The following is a 24,135-nucleotide window of genomic DNA, read 5'->3' on the forward strand; positions in this document are numbered from 1 at the left end:
ACATTTCTGATTAGAGGTCATCTAAAGGTGTTAAACCTGTTTATGACATGTATTTTCATTGTTGTAACACAACCCTATGACATGAAGAGGACTATAGTTAAATTCCCTTACTATATGTACCATCTGCAGTAATGCTTTATATGTAAGAGATACTGTATGGTCTTCAAATAATTTTCACAAATTTTTTTATAAAAGTAATAAGATGTTCTGTCTTCTCTCTGTAAAGCTAAATAACTTCATGATTTTATCTTTTTATAGATTTTTTTATCCATCCTTATTTTCTTTCCTGAATATTTGTTCTTACATGAGTAAATGATTAAATGACCTGGAAATTTTGGTCAAATTAGGGTTTTTTTAATGTTGAATTACTGAGATGGAAAAAGAATAGTTGCATTTCTAGTTTCTGGAATATCCTTTTATTTTCTACGCTTTTTAGTTTTTATATAAATTCCTAAGTGAATGTAATCGTATGTGAAAAATAAATCAGAATGGAGAAGCATACAATAACAAGAAGAAAACTATTCATGCCATGTGTGTTATGCAGGGCCAGTAATTACCATATACTGCTCCTGCGGCTTTATCTGTGTCCCAGTCATGTAGGTAGAAAAGCTTCACCAGGAGATAAATCAGTCCCAGACAAATGATGAGGACAACTGTGGTCTCTGAAATATGCTTGAAGATGTCAATTATGGCTTGAGATTCTAGTTACAGTTAACCACCGTGTGAGTTTTTTATTGATGTATTTTTGGCTTCTGTTTGAATCACATTCTGTGGTTTGCATTAGACCTTGAGATGCCTTTTTCTGCAGGTTGCATTTTGCAGCAGGAAGCCATCTCTCTGTGGTCATTGCCCAACACCAGAAGGCAGTTGTTAAGGCTCTGTCTGCATTATCTGCTGCTGAGGTGCTGTAAGTCCTCCTTGGGGCTTGGAGTTTACTCAAGCAATTCTTCTGTATGCCTACATAATACAGAATGTGTTAAAGCATCACAGAATGTCCTGAAAGGGACCCATGTGTCGATTCATCTAGAGACAGTGCACCTGGTAGTCTCAAAGGTGGTCCTTCTAAGTACCACTGAGGCTGTGCTATTAAAACAAGACTTACATGAGAAGATGGAAACTATTGACTCAGGAGCAACAGGGTACAAGCAAAACAAATACAAGACCAAATTTAAAAGAAAAAAATCTTTCTTGCTCTGCTGTCATATGGTCCTCAAAGGATATGCTTTAGTGACTTAATTTGGGCAAGTTTTGCTGTAACTCACCTATAGGTCTCAAGCTTTTGGTTTTACATCTTGCCATTTTCCTCTTTGTACTGAATTAGGAATCATATTCTTTTGTAGTATAAATGCAGCTTTTGTAGTATAAATGCAGCAGCAGTGATTTACTTCTCATGCCTTTGGTGCCTTTGAAGTTGGCATCCTACATGTCCTCTTGTCTCCAGTCTTGCTTGAAAACATTTCATGTGTATCCTTAGAATCATTCATATTTTAGTATATGCCATATACCATATACCAGGAAAAGAATTAATTGAACATCTCTGTTGATAAACTGGCAATCAACGCATGCACTTTCCGCTTTCTGATAGAAACTGTGGAGTGGAGTCTCAGAACACAAGGACAGATTTCACCATTTCTATTACAGATTTTACTGGGATTGTCACACTTTTAGTAGTAAAAAGGTTTATCAGATCTGAGATGCATAAGCATAAAGCATTAAAGAGTATATGGGGATGTTTGTAAAACTCTATTAATACTGAAAAATATAATTAAAAAAAATAAAAGGAAACCTTTTAATGTGAAATCTGAGTTCATAAACAGTGGAATTTTTAGAAGAAAGAAAGAGGAAAGTAAGAAAGAGGAAAGAACGTAGGTGTGCAGAAGAAATCTGATTATGGATCAAGGTAAAACAGAAGGACTGAGTCAAATAAAATATCCATTAAACAAATTTCTTCATTTGAGGAAACTTCAGTTGAGTTAACTCTTCCACTGAGTTAGCTACAATTCTTTGCAGAAGTGGGCAGCACCTAAGTGACAGTTTTTCTGGTTTGGTGATGCAGATTTATCTGGAGATACCACACAGATTTTGCAGTTGAAAATACTCACACTTTGAAAGCCAGTGGCGAAAACAAGAAAAGAATATCCTTTGATCTCATCCGTCCTTTCATTCTATTTTCCTAAACATCATGCTTCTTCCTTTCATGTTGCAGTGGTCCAAATTTATTAAAACAGATTAATTCTTTTATGGCCTTGAAGAAGTTCAAATGAAACATTGGTTTTAATTCTGAACTTTGGATATAGAATATTTTCTGATACTTTTTTATTTACTTTATTCCTCTCTTGCACTGCCACCAAGTACTGCAGTTTACTTAATCCAACATAGTTTTGATAATCTCTACATTCCTAGTCACTTCCAGCAATTGCAGTTGTGGTGTTTGGTTTAGGGTTTTCTTCCTTTTGGTTAAGTGAAAAGATATATAAAAGCAGCATTTGTTGCTTAATTTTTATGGTGTTTAAAGTATTCTTCCTTTTTTCTATAAAATGTTTGTGTGATGAAGAAAGTCCCTTGGCCTTTTCAGGTTAGTGAAATCTCATTGATCTAAGTAACTGTTCTGAAGGAATTTAGGGAAAATGTCAGAGGCTCGCATCTAGTGGACTGGTGGCTTAGCATCTTTGCTTTGTTTATATTTTGTGTATGTTTTTAATAAAAAATTGGAAAAAATAAAGTTCCTGTCAAAGATTATTTTGAAACCCTGGAAGATGGTTTGGCTCTTTTTTCGCCATTTTGCAATATATTTTCTGTGTTTAGCAATTTTCTGGTATTGTACAGCAACAATGCTAGACTTGTTTATCTGCTCACATCAAGGGAGAAACGATATATAAGTACATGCTTATAAGCAACAGACAATCTAAATGCTTATTGAAGTGATTTTTCCTAAGTATACATTTGAAAATAATTTTATTTTTTAATCTATTAGAACACTGAAGATCACTACTTTAAAAAATTCGTGTGAGCTAAGTATATGAAGATAACTATGATCCATTGTTTTAACTCTATGAATTCCACTTATTCTTTGAAATAAAGCTCTTTTCTCAATTGCAAGATATATTGGTATAGCTTCTGATGAGACACTATTAAAAAAAGATGTGCTAAATTTTTTATGTTTTCATAGAACAGTCTCTGATAGCTGTTTTATTTGTCAGTTACCCTTGTGATTATTTTAGCCAGCTGTAGATGAAATAAAGTACTGAATCTCTTTCTTGTTCTCCTAAATACAGAGTCTGGTAAGTTTTCTGTGTGTGCCTATGTATAAGAAGTGACAGCAGTAGCAAGAGGTTTTCAGTACAGATACAGTCAAGACATAAAAAGTCTACTTTTTAATTAAGATGATATTTGCTAGAAAGTGAGAGGGGAGATAAGTTTCTTAGTCTGGATAAAGAATTGGTTTTGCTTATTTTGAATCGGTTTTGGGTCTTAAGAGTAATGCAGGCAGTAATGTAATTTTCATCCATCAGACTTCAAAAGGATGACAAAATGGCATTCTAGATCATGGTACATAGGACAAGACATTGCCGTATATATCACTTTAAAACTAAAAATAGTAGAGTGCTTTTCCACATAGGGTTTATCCTTTGTATCCTAGTGGCATATGTTTTGGCTTAAACAAATGTACAAAATTCATAACTTAATAGCGTTTTATTGTTGAAAAATTATTATTTATGCAACAGCTCACAGATTGCACAACTGTAGTTGGTGAGGGAAAGGGAAAGAATTACAGGGAATTGTCTAAATTCAAGGGAAAGCTGATGGTGTTTGAGGAATCAGTCAAGCAAGCCTGACTGATAAGGGGAGGATGTTACCATGGTCTGTCTGGTAGTTCCATGTGATGTTCTGATGTAGTCCCCTAGCCTTGAAGAGCTTGAATTTTCAGGGAAAAAAACTGTTCCTTTTTTTCATTTGCCTACTACTGAGTTGCTGGCATAAAAATGTCATTTTCAGGAGCTCCGTAACTTTGAACTACATGCCCTAACATAAAATTTTCCTTGCTATTACATTTTAACACCTCAAGAAATGCATACAGCCAAGGTTGATATTGGAAAGTTAGAACTATGACTAGAAGTAAATTCTTGGCTAATATTTCCTCAGGTTTATGAGTTAACTTTACGTGCACTTTCTCTTTTACTTTGATTATCACCAGTATTTATACAGCTGAATTTTAGTGATTTCACTGTTCTTGAAAACAAATTTCAAAGCTGCCTGTGCAAGTATTTGTACAGACTGTGAAACATATATTGAAGTAGAAATAGTCATTTTGGATTGTATAGTTATGAAATAGAAACCATACTTTGTAATTTTTTTAACAGTTGTCTACATGACAGAGTTTAATAGAAAACACAAATGAAGAAATATAAGATTAACTGCTTTCAAATAATAGAGAAAAAAATAACAGCACGTCACCAAAACCTTTCAAATGCATAACACATCTGAAAAAAATTGTGTTTGAAATTCCTGTGAACAGGAAAAACATTATATGGATTAGATGAATTATTTACTTCTCTCTTTCCTTTTGGCAGTAATTTGACATCACTATGCATTTTGAGGAAAATATTTGAAAGAAAGATGATTTGTCTCATATCGCACTAATACCAAATTGTACTCCAGATCTGTGTTGACTTCAGATTAATTCATACAACTTGAGTATTTAGGTGTTTTTTTCACTTCCAAAGTATTCAAAGACTGATAAATGTTATTACATACCAAATACCATCTAAAGGACTCGGAAAAAGTCTAGTTTATTATTTTACCAGGAGAATCAGTAGGGTAACTTTTGTTCTAACAATTTAAACATATATTCAACAGGCAGTGTTTTAATGCCTCTTCAGTTAACACAAAAAATTATAGTTCCATATGATTTTTTTCTCTTTATTTAAACAAACTTTCCTAATTTTTTATATAGTTGTGTCTTCACAACACAGTCTCACATTGGGAGGAGTGTGCAATTTCAAAATCAATACTTAAAGAGACCCAGAAAGTGTTGTTTCAAAAGCATTTACTTCAATTTACTAGGAGAATAAGTTAATAAGTATAGCTTGTTTTCATGATCAACCTATCCGATGTCCCTGTTTTTCCTTAAGCTGTCTCTCACCTTTGGCAGAATCTGGGGAAGCTGCAGTCCATGTTGCTCTATTTTAACACCTCTTCACATAGTTCAGTCTTAGATCAGAATCTTCATGTTAACTGACTTTCCATCTCATATGTGATCCAGAATATCAGCATTTAAAATATGACGTGAATAATTCACCTTAGAAACTGTGGAGAAAGTTTTCATCCAGTCATGATAGGGATTTTATAATTTGCTACTCTTTCTGCAAAATTCTAAACCAACATCATGAATGTAAAGCCCCAACTTTAGAAAATAATTTGGGATCTAAGTCAAGAGTTGGGCTCTGCATTACAGACCTATTTCTACTTAGCAACTGTTCTGCTGATTTGTGTGCATGTTTATCCATTCTGTTCCTTTGTTCCAGTTCTGTCATTTTGGTCTTATTAAAAAAGTTCAGCTTACTACATGTGTTTCCGATCTCATTCCATCTGTTGTTTTGCAAGAGCTACTTCCTTTATATCATTAATTCCTCTTTGATTTTTGGTCTTTTTTTGTTTGAATGAGCAGTAGTGGAGCCTGTTTGTGAAAAACATTCGTTTAAGGAAGAGTTCATTTTCCTTATACAATGTTACCATTTCCAAGTGACCATAACTCACTTGGTTTGCATCAGGCCATATTAAGTTCATATTGCTTGATTCAAACTGCTCTAGTTAGATTTGTAACAGTTTTTAGAAGAAAATAGTCTTCCTGCCCTGGGAAAATTATCAGGATACCAAAATATTCTGTATTGGAATGAACAGTTAAACTCTCAGAAGACTATTAGAAAAACAATGAGTTTTAGCCAATGAAACTTCATGTAATTAATTTTGGATTTTATCAGTTTTCACTTCCTTTTATATTTTGGTCTTTTCAATGGCTTGTAAGTAATTTTAAACTAGAAAAACAGAAGTTTTTGTTTTAAAATGTAGAGAACAACATCAATTGTCATCTAAAAGAAGTGTACAAAAATATATTGAAACATAGTTTTTGTAAAATGTTTTTTTTTTTCATTTTGAGGGTAAAAAAATCAAGTAAAAATAATCCCTGACCAACTCAGTTTAATGTCCTTATTTCAACCAAATGTCAAGGCTTTTCTCTGGGATTAGTTTTACTTGATTTATCAATGGCCTTTGGCACAATTGTTCACAGGGCTTGTGTGCATATTGCAGCTTATACTGGTTTTGGCATTTGAATTTCAGCGTTGAAATACTTTGAATATTTATGTACAGATCCAAATTTTTTATAATAAGCATTTTGGACATTATAATAATTTCTATATGGATGTGATCCAGTGCTCTATAATTTGCCCTTTTTTTTCCTTCTATGTACAGTCTGTTAGGAATTAATAAGAGTACATGAGATAATAATTCCTGCTAGATATACTATTGCAATTTAAATCCTTCCCTGAATTAAAGAACAGTATTGATGTGCACTGTTAAACAGATGCTCTTATTTACAGTGCTGGTCAAAGTGATTTCTGTTCCTATGAGGACTTTTTTTTTTTTTTAATTCATAGGCATACCATATGTATATTTTATAAAGTGTCTAGATCCTTTGGGATAAAAGGAACTTTGTAGATGAGGTTTCATCTTCTCTACATGTCATACTGTGTTATTTATTTGTGATCAAACAGCATAACTGCTTGATGATATCCCTATTTCAAATCAATGTAGATTATTGGAAGATCTATAACATGTGTTTCTTTTTTGATTTTAAAATAATCCTATCTGTTCTTTGATAAGAACTGATTTTATGCATAATCCAATCTAGGAGTGCAACAGAGGGAAGAGAAATGGCTCTATGTGCAGAAAGCGAGTGGTGAGACTGTCACAGGAGAACTGAGGAGAGAGGCAGTACTAGAAGAGAGTAAGAGTTTTTCAGAAAAAGAAGCAAGTTTACCAAAGAGAGCAAAGGAGAAAGAATGCCAGAGCAAGAACTAGGACAGATAAGAGGGAATGTGTAATGGTTTTCTTGCATAATTTCTTCTCAACCTGGTAGAGGCAGAAGGTGTTTTGGGTTTCTAGGAGGGTACTGGATCAAAACTGACTTGAAGTGGCATTAGTTATCTTCAAGATATAGTATATAATTTTATTTGAAATTTTTTGTTTGATGCATCTTTCCATATGTCCTTTTACATTCCTCAAGCACAACTCTGCCTGGTAGAAGATGATTCCTTGAGCAGTTGATTGAGGAATAAACGGTAATCATGCTAAAAGGCATACTGAATATTATCCATCCTGCTATTGAAAATCTTTTTGACTCTGGACATTTTTTTTCTCTTAACAATTTTGGGCTTGTTATTTTGCTTTTCCTCCAGTTTGGGCAATGAGCTAAAATAGTTCATTTCAGGTCCCTTTAATGTACATTTTGCGTTCATTCTTATGACATAGCAAAATGTTCTTTCTATGTTTGGACTTCCCATTCTTATAGAGTTGATGTAAACATTACTACATGAGCAGAACTTGTAATATGACAAATGCCTGAGGGTTCCTCTTCTATAATCTGCATGTATATATTTACATGTTTAAAAAAATAAATGTATGCAGACGTATTTGGCTGTACTGGTACAGCATCTTCCTTGGTAGAGGAAGTGAAGTTTCTTCATGTTTAAATTCTCTAGCATTGGAAAAACCTGCAGTTGATTAGTTGTGTACACGTGATGCAGTTGCAAGAGAGTGGTGTGGACCGCATTTTGTGATTTCATGGGCTGCACATTGTGCACTCGTGGTTTAAATCCAAGAAAGCTCTGAAATTTTTTTCTTCTTGTTTTTGTCTTAATTTTATGGAAATATTTCCTTTTATAATGTGAGGCTACAAATAGCCTTCTGCTAGACAGAACAGGAAAATGTGATAGAAGAGCTCTAAAACTCTAATTGTGGTGAAGAATCATACCATGGGTTACAGATATGACAGAATAATTCTTTTTTAATAACACTGTCTGATGGGGAAAGGAAGAAAAGGGAGGGAACCTAGGACTAAATACCTGCTAAACTATACTCATTGTACTGTTGGTTTCTCTAGTTAGAAGCTACCAAAGAAATTAGAGACAGTATAGAAATATTTGGATTCTCTTTACAGTATCTCAAGATATCTACAGATAATCAGGATATTTTTATGAATCAGAAGCTGTAACCAAATTTTCATTATAAAAATGAACTTCAGTTTGAAACATTTTGGATATGTGGGTCAGCTAACAGATCTGGAAAAATTTGTAAAGAAAAGCCGTACTTGTAAAGAAAATACCCTGTGGTATTACAGTGTGTTATGGTTTGTATTAAATACAATAGATGTGTTTAATTGCTTTAGTTGTTTAGATTCCCGTAGCCTCAGGATATGCCATTGTATTGCTGTCAGAAAAAAAAGGAATTACTACAACTTATGGTAATGTACCTTTTTGAGTTGTGTATATTGCCTCAGTGCCCCTTATACTCTTAACAGTGAGAAAGAAATACCATTAGGACTCTTGGTGCTCAATGCAATGTGGATTGTCCTGTACATCATTTCTGAATCTGATTTATTTCTTTTGGACATGTGACATCTATTCACCTATTATCTGCTATTTCATGGCAATCAGGAATGGTACCAGGACTGCTGGCACTTTATCCAGGGCTGTACTGGAGGCAGTTTAACCCACTTCAGTAGAACCAGCACTTAAAATCACAGCCGGTTCACAAATGAGATGTTACAGCCTGCATCCATCATGTTCTGCCCATGCTGCACTAGCACTCAGAAATTCCTATCCTGGTGCTGAGTTCAACTGCCTTTCCCTCTCCCTCACCTTTTGTTCTCCCTCTTCCTCTCCTCTGCCAATCACTTGGTCCCAAACTGCAGCTTTTGCCCAGCCTGGTTTAAAATGTGCCAGGTTATAAGCCCCCATCTAATTCCCTTGGAAGGCTCCTGCATAACCTACTGCTTCTCACAGCTAGAAGGTATTTTCTAATGTTTCAGTATTTCCATTGCATAGTTTTATCCCTGACAACTACCTACACACCCTTGACTATATATTGTTCTCCTTTGCCTTTGTTTATTCCCTTGAGACGTAGTAGATTCATGGCGTGCCCCCGTTTTCTTTTTTGCAACTCTAATTTAGTGTGAGAGAATCAAAGAAGCTTTTTAAATAATCTTTTTCTCTGTATTATTCCTGTATTTAAAATATAATGATTCAAAAGAAACCATGAGGGATAGAGTGGAATGAGAGCAAGAGCAGAAATGAGAAACTGAAGGACTAGGAGGTGAGAAAGTACATGGGACTCTATTTACAAGAAAAATAGATGCTGAAAATAAGTATTTAAGATGGGAATTGGGGAGTGAGACTGAACAGATGTTAGCACAGTTACTTTGTCTGGAGACAAAGAAATGGGATAGCTTAAAAATGTATGCATTTTAAAGTGATATTTTAAATAAGGATCAAGCAGCTGGGAAAGGTTACTTAGGCTATGAGTTGGAGACATCTATGGTGTACATAAGATTTTTTAAAAACAATCTAACAAAGCAGCTGGGTGAGTTATTAACAGATGTTAATGATTTGTCCGTGGTATTAAACATTAAAATCACATTCAGGGGTAGACCATGGTCATGCCTGATTTCTCCATGGACAAAAATTTTGCATTAGACCACTGTCATGACTGATTTCTAACCATGGCTGGAACATGGCTAAAATAAAACAAGCAAACAACCACTTTAGAAAGAAAGAACCACTTTAGAAAGAAAGAGAAAGAAGAAAAAGAAAGGAAGGAGGGAAGGAAGGAAGGAAGGAAGGAAGGAAGGAAGGAAGGGAGGCAGGAAGGAAGGAAAGGAGGGAGGGAGGAACCTCCTATGTTTACTTTATTAGTATTTGGTCATCTGGTACTATGAGTGGGAGGTAGTTTAAGTATGGAAAAGATCACTGTTTAATATCTTCATTTACAATGAACAGAAAATAATTTTTCTACCTCTTCACATTTCTTTTTTGTTACTTGTATTTGAGCTAGCTTTTCAAAGCTATCGATACAAGAGAATAAAGATGTATGTGTTGGAAGCACAATGTAACTGTAGCAATGCCAATAATTCTCTCAGAGAAGTTGGCCATTATTTCTGTATTTAAGTATGTCCCTAAAATAACTGCATTAGGCCAGTAAGTGCCAAGTAAATCTATAAATAAATAAAAAGAGAGATAGTATCTTTATGAACTATGCTTTTTGTATGTTTTTACAACCAGATGCATCAGTGTGTATTCTAAGTCTAGAGGGGGTTTTGAGAAACAAGAGTCTTCACGTTGAGTGGGATGCAAGTAAAATACCATCTCCAAAATAATCTTGGCACAATTGAGCTGTCTTTTGAATTTATTTCTCAAGAGAGTAAAAAGAAACAACAGAAAGCTAAGGAAATATTTGCAAGTTTTTAGCTGCTGCAATGTTGTAGTAAGCTGATGACTCCCTGGTGAGAAGGCAGTGGGTTAGATTGTGCTTTTACAACCAAGTTGAGTCAGGGGCAGAGCTCAACAGCACTAGCTGAAGAGCAACACACAGAAGGGATTGTACCTCAGAGGTGCTGTGACCTTCCCAGTTTTCCTGTATCCTGGTAGTAGATTGTTGATCCATAGCAGTACTACCTTTTTGTAACTACAAAAGTACTGTCATTCCTTGCACCTTTTTATCCATTTCCCTAAATCTGGAGCAGGGACAAAATGTGTCCCCTGTGCACTGGCTGCCATGCAGATGTCTGCAGTAGGGTGTTGAGCTGCAAGTGCCCATAGGTATATATGTAGTTCTGGGTCTCTAACAGAGAGAAGGGAGATATATTTTCGAGTGCTACATGTGATACTGTATCTAGCATCTGCCGAGGTGTAGCAACTTAGATCAAGATGGTTTCTCCCAGAAGAAACATTGGATAGTACTTCCTATAGCATATTAGTGAACTGAATCAATTCACACAAGAATCAGTGAACCATCAGAAACAGTACAAGGGAGGAAGCAGGAGAACAAGACAAATGGGAATTTGATTGGAAAAAACTGCCTGTAGATGATAGCAGGTCTTCAGATTATTCTGCTCTCTTATGGTGCTTTTTCCTCAGTGAGACAGGTACAGACTGGAAAAATCAAATTAAATAATTCTAAAATTGTTAAACTGTAATACAAATTAGGAAAGGGAAATAAAAAAAGGGAAGAAAAGGAAAATAGAAAGGCAACACAAGGATGAAGGGGGCAACCGAGACAGATCATCAGTGGCATCCACGAAACTGTATGCTAGAGGTATGCGTGAAAGGCACGTGTGTACACACTTCATTAGAGTATGCTGTTAGATTTAATCTAGTGGTTTGACACTAAAAGAGTTAGTCCTGCTTCTGGTTCCTTGCCACCCAACACCCTTCTCTAATCTTTGTATTTTGTTCCCACCATTTTCCTTGTGCAAGATCTAGCAGTTGCAAAACTGCATGGAAAATTGATTTAGCTTGATGATAAATCAGAAAATTCTAGTGGCTGCATACTGTTAGATCAGCTCTCTTGTAATGCAAAATTGCATCCTAGTCAAAGATGTATACATATTTATTTACGATGTCTCAAAGTTATATATGAACTTTTTCTTCTATAGTTGTCAGTTTTTCTATCTTGTCTGATAGAAAGGCTTTATAGTTTTACACCTTCTCTTTGAAAATGAAGTCCACTTAGTATGGGCAAATACATTCCTTTGAAGATATGAGTTCTGTCACCAGGGGAATAAAAATAATGCAAGAATGTTATGTAAGTAAAATACTTTCCTAATTTAATCATTGAAATGTGAATTTTTAAATGAATAACAATACATCCTTTTAGTATTTATATACTTTTTTTTTTCTTGCCAAATTGTTATATTATCTGAATAATTTGACATATTTAAGAAGGGAAACAGCTTACAATGCTATTGTTATACAAATAGTGCATTGTAACAGTATATGGTGTATGTCTCAGGAAATTTAGGAATATACTGAAATTTAGTTTTCAATTTCACGGGACAGGAAATTCCGACTTTGTTGTTCATTGTTGCTTAAAGGACAAGATGCTTATCTCCCTCATGTCAACAATGGTTCTCCTTACACAAACTGCAGGCCTTGTAGTTTCCCATGAGCCTAACTGGTACAGTTCCTGATGAATTTGTGAATTGAATCATCTTACTGGAAGGATTCAGTGGGCATCAGAACTATCTCAGAGAAAGCATCAGGACCACACAGTGGAAAAGGAGCAGGAATAGGGGAGAAGAAATAAAAGGGGAAACCTCCCTGTTCTGTTTCAGGCTCTTACATCAGTTCAACTCATTGTGGAAGACCTTAAGTCAAAGGCATCAAACCATTTAAATTATGAGTAGATTAATTTCTATTCTTCAGAGTACTCATTTATCAACTCTGCAATACTTAATTCAGATGTCTAAATACTTGGCCCAATTTGAATGAATAAAGAATTCTTGAAGTTCCTTGTTAATAAAATTGCACAATATTTCAAAACTTGCTTGCTTTTAATACCATGACAAATGACTGCATTTCAAAAGGCTGTTGACTTTTTTGTGAAACATGTAATTAGGGTTGAAATTTCATTTTACAGCTTCAGCAGATATAGTAATTCATGGCCACTAAAAAAACCCTTATGCCTCATGTCAGTCTTCTATTCAGCAGATTCAGCCCTTTAAATGTAATTGGAGAGGGAGGAATATGGAAGGAAGTGAACTGAGACCTCTTTCTCCAGGCAGATGTGTGAGTTTTTCAGTCAGTTCTGATAAACAGCGTGAGAAAAGAGGAACATGAAGTTCTGCCCTAGCTATAAAGTAAACCTGCATGAGCAAATAGGTGTGGTGCCGTATATGAAACTTGTTCCCATGGTTAGATACTCTCACATACTTAACAAGAAGCTCAAGCTCCAGAATCATGACATCTGGAAATACAAAGGGAAAATACAAATTAAGTATTTGTCATCTTGCCATACACCAGCCTAATGATCCCCTCTTGACCATTGGCAAGGACTAGATATTAGGATGGATACCGTTCTGATCTTTTGTCTTCTGATACATAATACTGTGGAGGCGAAAAACCTCCTAACTATCTTTATAGTAGTCACTTTCTTGGGTTAAAGTGACCTATAAAGGCATATATGACAGAGTTACCCATGATAATAATGACTGAATTCACTGACTCAGCCAGTCCCTTTCAGTCTACTCTTCTGATGAATCATCAGAAAATTAATAGAAGAATAATGATGAGTGTATCATGCATTATGAGTAACATGAAAAGCATGTCATCCATTAGAAACAACATGATATCCCAGAGAACATTGCATCTGTGGAACAAGGTACCACACAGCTTCAGCTGACTCTGCTACAGAAGCTACTATACGTGAAACCGTTTCTTCATTTGCCACACCAAATTTTGAGATCAGTTAGATGCACTAATGATGCCATTTCAATTTACTTTGTAGCCTTTGTAGAAATGTATACAACAGAAGCATTTAGAGCAGTTGAATAGGAAGGGCAAAGTCTTATTCTTGTCTTTTTGTGCAATTCTGACAGCTCAGGGGACATGGAAGGAGGTTTTGACACTGGAAAATTTTCTTAGTGGATCAGAAGTCCTTAGGTGGTGTGTGGTGTAGAGGTGAATTAATGAATCTGCTTCACCTGTTGTCACAAACTCTTATATGGGAATAGATAATTCTGGAAAGAAGTTAATGGTCAGAATGTCTCTTACATTCTAGGTTTTTGTGGCTGCCAGTACAGACCCTTGTGGTTAATAGGAATTCTGAGCCAATTAGAACAGAGTTGTGTTATGAGTGCTGGAGCTACAACAGTTCCACTATTCTTGGCTAGCCTGAGTGCAGTGGAACTACACGTAGCAGCTTTGAAATGCTTGGCCCACAGTCCTTCCCCCCATTTAATCACATTGCTTAAAGTAAACTTCAGTCTTGGGTGACAAATCATAAAACTGGTACAGCACAAAGCCAGTTCACAGGTGCTCTTGGAAGATATAATTTATGCAGTTGCACCAATTTCAACTGATGTGAACAAATATCCAGAAGCCTTTGGAAAAAGGCTATTTTGCTATCTGTAGACAAGTTAACTTCTAAACAGACAGCTTTCTTGAAATCCTGGTATGTGAATACTTCCATATTTGAAAAATAAACCACGATTTGAGCATAATAAAACTCAGAATAAACAGAAATTTGGTCAGCTAAAGTTTTGATTAGTCATATTTCAGAAAGCAAAGATAAATATGTTAGTACAAAATGTCTTTTGAAGATACATCAATCAGAATTTTCAGTAAACTTTTCAGATTTCAAAATGATGAAGCTACTGCTTTGGAAGCTAGTTTGAAACTGCAGAAGGGATACAGATGAAAATGTCTTGGGTACTGCAGCTTACAGACTTGTATTTGACTTACTTCCATTAAAGCTAAAGCTGTGAGCAAAAATATCTGAGGGACAGTTAATTTTGTTCTTTCTACTACGAACTGGTAGCCTGGAGCAATATGTCAGGACGGGTGGGTAGAAAGTAATATGCCCTTGATTACAGTTTTGTTAAATTAATTATACAAAGTCCTGTAGCTCAGAATAATCAGTTAAATACACACAATATTGCTGGATAATTTGACATGACAATATGAGATTTTTTGGAAGTTCAGTTCATATGTCTGTGACTTAAGATGGATTTGAAACATTTTTAAGGGATAGTCAAATTTTGCCTTTCTCTAATCCACCACCACAAGACTGTGCAGCACCCTTCATACTCCACTAAACATTGAATTGGGTCTGGAGTATTTTAGAGGCTCTGCTCTGACCATCTGCATGGGCTTGAGTTCATGACATGGAATATTTAAGCCAGATTTTGTTGGGAGTTCAGTTTTGATAAATTTATACTTTGCTATTTGTTGGAATTTTCTTATGAATTAAACAATGCTTTTTAAAATTAATTTTTCCCACAGCAATACACTTTATCAAGTTGGAAGCTTCATTTAACTTTTTTTAACAGTGAAGGTGCTGTAGATGCACCTTCACAGTATGGATGATACCTATAAAAATGGTCTGTATAAATTGTTTGAAGGTATATTATCTTGCTCTTTTTCTCAGGTATGGTCCCTAATATGGCTTAGTTCACACTCAGAAATTTCTGAGTGAGGCACATGTTCCTATGCTGGAGGGGTCAAAATCAAAGATTGTTTCATTGCAAATTGTATAGTGGGAACATAATCAAAGGGGAAGTTTTGAGTAAGCAATTTCAACATGGTTGTATTTATTTTATCTGCAATATACCTTTTACAGTGTGGGCCTATACATCTAAAATTACCAGACTATCCGTAGGAGCAATATATTATGTACTTAATAACTACATAAAATTGTGGGGGGAGGCTAATCTAACTACTAATTTTTTTCTGTCCATATCTTTTATGATTTTGTCTTTTGGAGTATTTAATTTTCAGTAGTTTCCCCTTCTACATCAGTATATTTTAGTACCTTTCTTGTATGCTAAACAGGTTACTACAAGTACTTAGGAGCAGACAATTTAATTGCACTTTCTGTTGTTATAAATACTTCTGTAATGAAAAAGGATTTCATTGACATTTTAATATGCTGTCACTTTAAGATACTACATGAAGTGTGAACAGAGCGCAGGCACTTTTAACAGGTGTCTCTAATTGTTATTTTGTTTCTTAGAAATAGGCATAATGTAAACTTTGGTGAAACGTAGATCCAAGGTGTTTGGATCCTGTAACATGCTAACCAGGCTTTCCTTTGGCTGGTTAGAAAACAAATTGGAGTGTGTAATTGATTTTTTTTTTTTCCTTTTTGTAAGTAAAGCTTTTATGTTTGCTTTGACTTCAAACTCCATCTTTTTCTTGTTATTTTTTTTTTTTTTGTCCCTTAGGAGGGATTGCAACATGGGCTTTTAGGAAAGGAGAAAAAAAAAGAGTTCAGTGTATTCGTTTATTTTAGTAAATATGACATTTCTATTGCTTTCAGATTTTGCCAGCCTGTAACTGCAGAATTAATTGTGGAAAAGTGTGAAAGCCAGATCAGTTACATTTTTAAAAAGTGTATTTTCATTAGATTTTCCAAGTGCCTGTTATGTTCAAAGGGAGTTCAAGACCTGTCTTGTTCACAGAATATTTGAAAAACCCCTTAAAAGAAACAGATCCATCCAGGAAAATGTCTGTATTTTTGGATGAAATGTCCTTCCTTTAAAAAATGGCAAAAAAAGAGCAGCAACATGTGTACAGTCTTTTCAAATTTTCAGAGATTACTACCAGTTCCAGAAGTTGATACAAAAATGTCTTTAAACAGACAAACAAAGAAACAAAACCAGAAAACAAACCTGATAACAGAAGTTAATACTGAATTTTGAAAAAAAAAAATAGTGCTTTTGTTGCATAGAAAATTAATTATGAACATACATCTTCTATAGAGCTCTTAGTTAACAAGTTTTTATTATAAACATATATTCTTTTCCAATTTGGTAGAAAGATAAGCTACATAAGTTCCTTAAAGTTATATACTTATGGTTTAGTGAATATTTCAAGATCAAATGTTTCACTTACATTGCAGATACATTTATATTAATTGCAGAAAATTATGGAAGTCTATTTACTAGTTAAGCTGTAGTTAAAGTAAAGGAATTCTGATCAATTTGCTAAGAATTGCCTCCTGCTGTGCTGGTTTCCGTCATATAGTTAAACAGAAGCTCACCACAGTTTGATCTATTTGTCCTCATTTTCATGGTCACTGAAGTAAAGTATGATGGACTCAGCAGCACTCACATGCTCCTTGAGTATTCAGGTGCTAATCCAGAGACTCAATTAAAAACTTCAAAGCCATTGGGAAAATATTTATCTGAAATTAACATAAATTAATATGTTCAATAATTATATATTTAAATATCTGTGAAGAAACCATGTAATAAATTCTTAATTTCAAGATAAGATTGACAGAGGGAGCTGTGATCTGGAGTAGACAATAACCTCATCATCATAGCACATAACTAAGAAGTGAGAGAATCAGTTCAAATTCCTCCTTCCTGAATTGGAAGTCATGACCTTTTCAAAACTTACACCGGTGCCTTGACCTCTGAGTCTCCATGGCATGATCTATATTCAAAGCTCAGAAACTGCTCTAAGCAAAACCAAAAATATGAGATCTGAATGAGACATTCCTCCAGCATGTTCGCTTGTGTGCATGGTTCAACTAAGTCTGCATTATAAAAAAGTGAGAACTGAATGTGTCTCTGCCAGATCCTATTGAGAGTACTGTAGCCACTAATACTCTGCCTCTCATTTCTCCAACAGCTACAACAACTCCCCTTATCCAAACAATTAGATGGAAGCACATTTTTGCTACTCACAGGAATAAAAAAACAAAAAATATTTGTCAGATGGATCCATTCTTGAAATGATTGCCATATTTACATCTGTGCTGCTGATGCAGATACAGAATATTTTTAATTTTTAGCACTTTCCTTGATGTATTCCTGCACCTCCACTTCGTGTGTCATGTGTATAATATGCCCAAGTGCCAGAAATTGAGCTGACACTTCAATTGTTGCCCTCAAGAGTGTAATTCCAAACCAGTATTCTAAAATAAGTTTTTTTGCTGGATCTCATTGTAAGTGTAGATATTCCAGAAGACTGTAGATCTTCTGTGAGGAGATTAGGGTTTTTTGCTTAAGAAAGCTTTCCTACTTGGAAAGAGGAATCTTTCTAGGAGACAATTTTAGATGTTTTCTGCTCCTGCATTCCAGAGGAACTCTCCCTGGTATGAGAAAAGATAAGTTTTTATGGACATGTCTGAAGGCTGTGGTGGCCAGGAATGATAAAAGCCCTGAGAAGAACAGGAGATGTGTCTTTTCCTAGGTCCAATGCAGTGTGTGCCAATACATTAAGTGTTCTCGACTTTCAAAAATAAATTCTCAAAAATCTTTTCACTCCTTGGTATTTTGGGGGTGCTTGCGTGCGTTTGACCCTTACATCATTTTAGTTGAACTGTAAGGAAAAGAAATCTGAATCAGTTTTACTTTTTCAAAAGATACTATTGCCCCTTGGGGTGCTGAACCTGGTCTGGTGACTGCAGACACTGACTATAGTTTTTGTTTGTTTCAGCATCACCTCTACTCCCTTCCAGCAGTAGAGTCCTGTTCTTCACACCATTTCATATCCTCTTCATTTCTTGACAAGTGTCAAAAGAAGAATCTCCCTTCATATTCCTCTGTTCAAATCTTCGCTGTGCCATCCAAGGATCAAGACCTTTTACATGAATCCATGAATTACACAGTCACTGCACTAGAGTTCCTTTCATCTCTTGCAGTAGATTCTCAAGACAAAGCCTTACATATTTTCATAGTGCTGAGGTCAGCGGGTCCATGTGGCTTTAAATTGGGATACCTCATGATCATCAATGATAATCGGTGTTTATCCTAAGAAAAGCATTTTTCCTTTTCCTAGATCATGGTGGAAAGTAAAAAATCCATCTGCTTTACCAGACGTGTTATAGACTTGCATATAGTGTGCAGTTCTTGGGTTTTCTTCACTGATGCTTTGGAGTATTTCCAGAACCATAAGAAAACACAAGCATCTATCAGTAGTGAAAGTTTTGTAAATATTGCTATCTTCTTAGCATTCATGTGTAGATCTGGGTATTTTGCATTTTCCTTCCCACTGTAAAGCATGTACTTTTAGAAAATATTGTACTCAGTGCATATGTCCAATGCACTTTAGATAAGGAATATAAAATCAAAGTAATGACAAGTCAAAATTGTTCTATCAATTGACATTTTTGAAATATGTTAAACATAACATTTTGGGAAAATCTAGGTAATTAATTTTATTCCTTTCTGCTGCAGTCCTTCTGCAAGTGCAGCTATATGTGCTATTGGCCACTTTTTACAGTAGCTTTAGACAGGTTAATGTTTTAATAAACACCCAGTGGTTTTAAATTCCAATTGCTCAATATATTTCTGTGGTATATTTTAAACAAAGGTCTGCTACTTCTGGTCTTTGTCCTTGACATTGTTGCTAGACATACCTTTAGTATGCTTTCAGTTGTTGTTACTAAGATTTTATTCTGTGATAAATAACTAGATAAATGTACTACAAGAGGATCATTCTTTTATTCGTTCCCCTTTTTTTTTGTGAAATATTGAGAGTTAACTTTATGGAAGAAACATTGAAAGAGTTTGAACTTTCAAGGATTAAAACCACTTATAGAGCTAAGATCAGCTGTGATGAAAAGGTATGTGCATGGCAGTTTGGGGTAAATGCCCTTTCTGGAATGAATTTTTATTTTTGTGATTAAGATAAAAATGGTTGGTTTTGGAATCACTCTTTCTTTTACAGCTAGCTAAGCTTAACTAAAACCAGAAGAGTAAAAATCTTAAAATCAAATCAAATTATGGGCAATACTCCCACAAGGTTCCTGGGGTAATTTTAGGAGCTTGTCTTTCGAAAGTCCATCCCAAGTATTTTATCAGAATCATATAGTGGGTGGTGCAGCCAGAAATATTGCCAAAGAAGAAATTGTTCCACCCGTTATTAGAAGGATGTTACTGAAATAGAAGTGGTGTATCTGTGCGGTGTACATGACACATCATATGACATAGTATAGTGCATACTGTGGTTGCAGGAGCTTATGTGCTGTAAATCTTATGTTCTTGACTAGTTTAGAAAAGGTTCTGTCTCCGGGAACCTACTGACTTCTGCTGTTTCTTTGATTTGAAGGCAAGCCCAAATCTTCTTAAGGTCCCTGACAACAGAATTAATCTTTTAAAACATCAACTGTAATGATTCAAGCTTGTGGGAGACAAGGTCTGAAAATATGCTTGTAATAGCCAATTGTGCTGGTTTTGGCTGGGGTAGAGGTAATTTCCTTCACAGGGGCTAATATGGAGCTGTGTTTTGGATTCGTGTTGAACACAGTGTTGGTAATACAGAGATATTTTTGCTGCACAGTGCTTACACAGGGTCAAGGCCTTTTCTGCTTCTCATATTGCCACACTGGCAAGGAAGTCAGGGTTCCATGGGAGGCTGGGAGGAGACACAGCCAGGACAGGTAACCCAAAATGAGCAAAGAGATATTCTATACCATATGACATCATGCTCAGTATATAAAGTGGGGAGTAGAAGAAGGAAAGTGGGGGATGTTTGGAGTGGTGACATTTGTCTTTCCAAGTAACCATTACATATGATGGGTCCCTGCTCTCCTGGAGGGGACTGAGCACCTGTCTGCCCATGGGAAGAAGTGAGTTAATTCCTTGATTTGCTTTGCTTTTCAGCACAGCTTTTGCTTTCCCTATTATTTTCTCAACCCACAAATTTTGAAGCTTTTATCCTTCTGATTCTCTCCCCGATCCCACTGAGAGAGCGAGCAAGTGGCTGTGTGGGTTTTGGCTGCTGTCTGGAGTTAACCCACAACACCAATCTAATACAGTCCTCTGCTCAAAGATACTTGCACTGACTCTGTATTTCACAGATAAAATAGTAATTAAGATTGGAAACATTAAGACATAATCTAGGTAAACTCTATTGTCCAGTAATGTAAACACATCCTTTGCAACTCTTTTTAGTTCTTATATTAAACCTAAGGACTTTCTAAGGTCAAAATTACTTTAAGATATTATTGATTTGGAAATAATCGGAAAACCTAGCAGCTTAAATTCTGACTCCTGTTTCCCAGTCTTTTTGTTTTGCCATCCTGCTATGATGTACCAGCAAATAAAGTCTTACCATTTGTGTAAAATCTGGTAACAGATTTGTCTTTCTTTTGTCAGCTCATGAATCCTATTGTCTTCAACTCAAATAAAAATTAAAAAAAAAAAAGAAAAAGAAAAGAAAAACCAAGAAAATAAATGAAGAGCAATTAAAATAAAAAACCACAATTTTTAAAAATTTTTGGTTTACATATAGAACTAAATTTTCTGACATTCAAGCCAAAAATTATTGCAAAGTTGTAGTCTCTCTGGATCAAGCACAAAGTAAACTATTATTGTACACAAATAGTAGGTTGCACTTTCTCATTAAATTACTTTGAAATATTTTTTCCTTACATTTAAACAAGTATCCAATCATTGCATATGTAAGCTGCAGTACAGTGTTACAATACCTGAGCATTTTAATCTGAATTTTAAATATAATGTTGTTGATACAATTTGAAGCCCTTTAAAAGAATGACAGGGAAGGGACAAGTGGAATGGCATTGCAGAAATATACAAGCAATAGGTGAACTCAGTGTTTCACTGTATGGCAAAAAGTTGTACCACGTATTACTGTGAAATGTTTTGAATGTGGGCTTCAACAGGTTTTGTGGGTCATAGGTAAGATTCTTCTTTCTCCTCCTCTCTATTTCCTCTTCTCACTCCCTCTCCCTCTTTTCACAAAAGGCCAAAATTTAGCCCAGGGTGGTTTCAGTCCATGGTGGAGGCCACAGCACAATGTGGTGCTGCGTGAGCAGAGACCCTGTTCTTTTCCTGGGCACAGATCTCCTTCTACAGCACAACCCCTTCTTCCATACTATCCCAGAACTCCTTTCTCTTGTTTTCCTGCTTAGATTCTCCCTTTATATTAGCACAATCTCATTGCAGTTTCCTTTTGCAGGAGCTGTAGACCTTCCTGAGATGATACAAGGCTTCTCTACCTTGGTATTTTTCAGGAAGGAGAAGAGCCACTAGGAGTGTGGAGCAGTAAGACTGCATGTGAAGTCAGCTCAGCTCTGACTTCTGACAGTGAGAAAAGAGAGTGTGGGATGGTCAAAAGCAAAACACAAAGAGGCCAAGCCATCTTCAGAGTGGACCCATAAAACTGACAAAAAAATATTTTCTCCTGGTGGCTGCTGGGTGCTTCTGACATTGTTTTTTAATCAAATTAGAAGATTGTTTTCAGTTTTTCATGAACTGAATTTCAGTAATTTCATGTTTCATAGGTGATTTTCTCAGACTAAGAAAAGTAAAAGACATATTGGCATCTAATTCTGTTGCATTTTTTTCATCAAGGGGTTTGTTATTTATTCTCTCTTTTCCACAATCTTAGATTTTCTCCACAATCTTAGGTTTTTTCCATGATCTTTTCCACCATCATAGGTTGTGGAGAAGTCCGCTGACTATATGACAAATGTTGGCTCTTATTTTAACTACCTCTTCAGGTACACATTTGTGGGTGCTCAAACCACTGAGGTGCTGAGTCTGCCACCTCTGAACTTCCTTCTATCCCTTGCCCCTATCCTAGACCTTCTCCTTTCCTTGTCATCCTGCAAAGTCTGGATTACATCACAAATCCAAAGATCAGAGTCTACCCCAGGCATTGCAGTCTTGTGGGCAAAGCAAGCAGACCAAAGGGAACTACCTATTCAAAATTCACCATTGCTGCTCCTCTGGTGACCTCCACAAACTATTGGGACACCTGCAGCTATGCTGTGCCCTCTGGATACGGTTCTGCATCTGAGGACACTTGATAGTAGTTTGCTGTCGAGTTTAAGTAACCTACTCTCTTTTTCGAAAAGTTCATTGTATTTTCATGTAAAATATCTCTGATACTGTTGAAAATGCAAAGAGCCAACTAAGAAAACAGACCATTGACAAATGTGTACCTCTTCTTTAAGGACACTTGCTAGAGCCTTGACAGAGTATCAAAAGGTAGACAGCTCCATCTATAGTCAAGGGAAAGAGAGGAACAATTATGCAGGACAAGTAATTCCACCAGTCCTTGATACCCATCTTTGGATGGGGTGAATTGGACTTTGGAGATGCACGTCTCTGCACTGATTCTGCAGGGAGCCTAGCTCCTGACTTAAAATCAACACCTGAATAAAAGATGTCCAAAGGTAAATAAGATGAATAATACTTAAGTACTTAAAATGTATGCAAGAGTTCTGCTTTAGTGCATGTCTAATTCCAACAGGCTGTACATGACTACTACAGTTTAGGACAGATTCTGACTCAGCCTAAAGGCAGAGCCCATCAGTGCCGCTGTGGTGTCTGTCTCAGCTAGACTTGCTAGGCATGACTTAATCCCTACATTCACAATGGCAGAGATGCCCTCTGCCTGAATGTTCGTGGTGTTTATCTGCATAGGCATTTGTATGTCATGCAACCAGAATTGTATGCTGTGTGAAGTAGCATGAATTGAGGAATATAACCCTCTTGTATCCTTGATAAGGTCATGTCTGCATCTATACTTTAAACTACTTAGTTTCTACTTTCTATAAAATTACCCTAAACCAGTGGTTAGAAATTGAGCTAATGCCAAAGCAGTACAAAATTTTTTTTTTTATGTTTTGATATGGTGAGCACCATGGATTTGTGCTGACTCTGTGACAGAGCTCCTTTTTCACTCTCATATTGCCAATGGGAAAAGAGCTTTCCAGTAGATGTAATGACAAGGCTTTGTGAGCTGGATGATTCAGGAACATACTCATCCCTCCCTTGAGCAGGTAACTGAGATCATGGAATTCTGGAAATACCCTTTTTTGTTGTTGTTGATTGCCACTCTTTGTAAACCGAAGAGAACCCAGGAATTTAATTTCTTCCTTACCACTTAGATTGAGCATCTGTGGTTTTTTTTTTCATCCAAGGGATGCATAACACATGATTTACAGAACTGTTGACTGCTGTAGTTGCAATTAAAACAGTACTACTTGAACACTGAGTGCAAACAGGCTGACAGTTTAATCAATCCATTTTAAAACATATTAACTAAACTAGCAGTTTACTGTTCTTGTCAAACTCTAAATAACTGTAAATCTTTTCAAAAATCAACCAGAAAAAATGCAACACATTAAAAATGAATTAGAAATGGCACACCTCCCATAAGCTGTATAATAAACAGATCACAGCCCTATAGTAATAGTTGCGATTTCTGGCATGTCACTGGAGAAGAACTCATGGGTTTTCCAAATGACCTGTGTCATAAATCATTGCATTCCCATTTATGCTGAGCACATGTATCTAATTTTTCAAGAGTGGCTTCTGAAATCCTGATAAATGGCTTTGGAATTGATTACTGGAATGTATGAAAAGTGGTGTCACAA

General features: G+C 35.7%; 1 protein-coding gene across 1 annotated transcript in view; it reads left to right on the forward strand.

Moving 5' to 3' along the window:
- Positions 1–24,135, forward strand: part of SLC25A21 (solute carrier family 25 member 21) — a 236,484-nt gene that overhangs the window by 129,929 nt on the left and 82,420 nt on the right. The window lies entirely within an intron of this gene.

Source organism: Myiozetetes cayanensis, unplaced genomic scaffold (genome assembly GCF_022539395.1).
Source record: "Myiozetetes cayanensis isolate MyiCay16 unplaced genomic scaffold, myiCay2020 scf6-25, whole genome shotgun sequence".
Classification (NCBI taxonomy): Eukaryota; Metazoa; Chordata; class Aves; order Passeriformes; family Tyrannidae; genus Myiozetetes; species Myiozetetes cayanensis.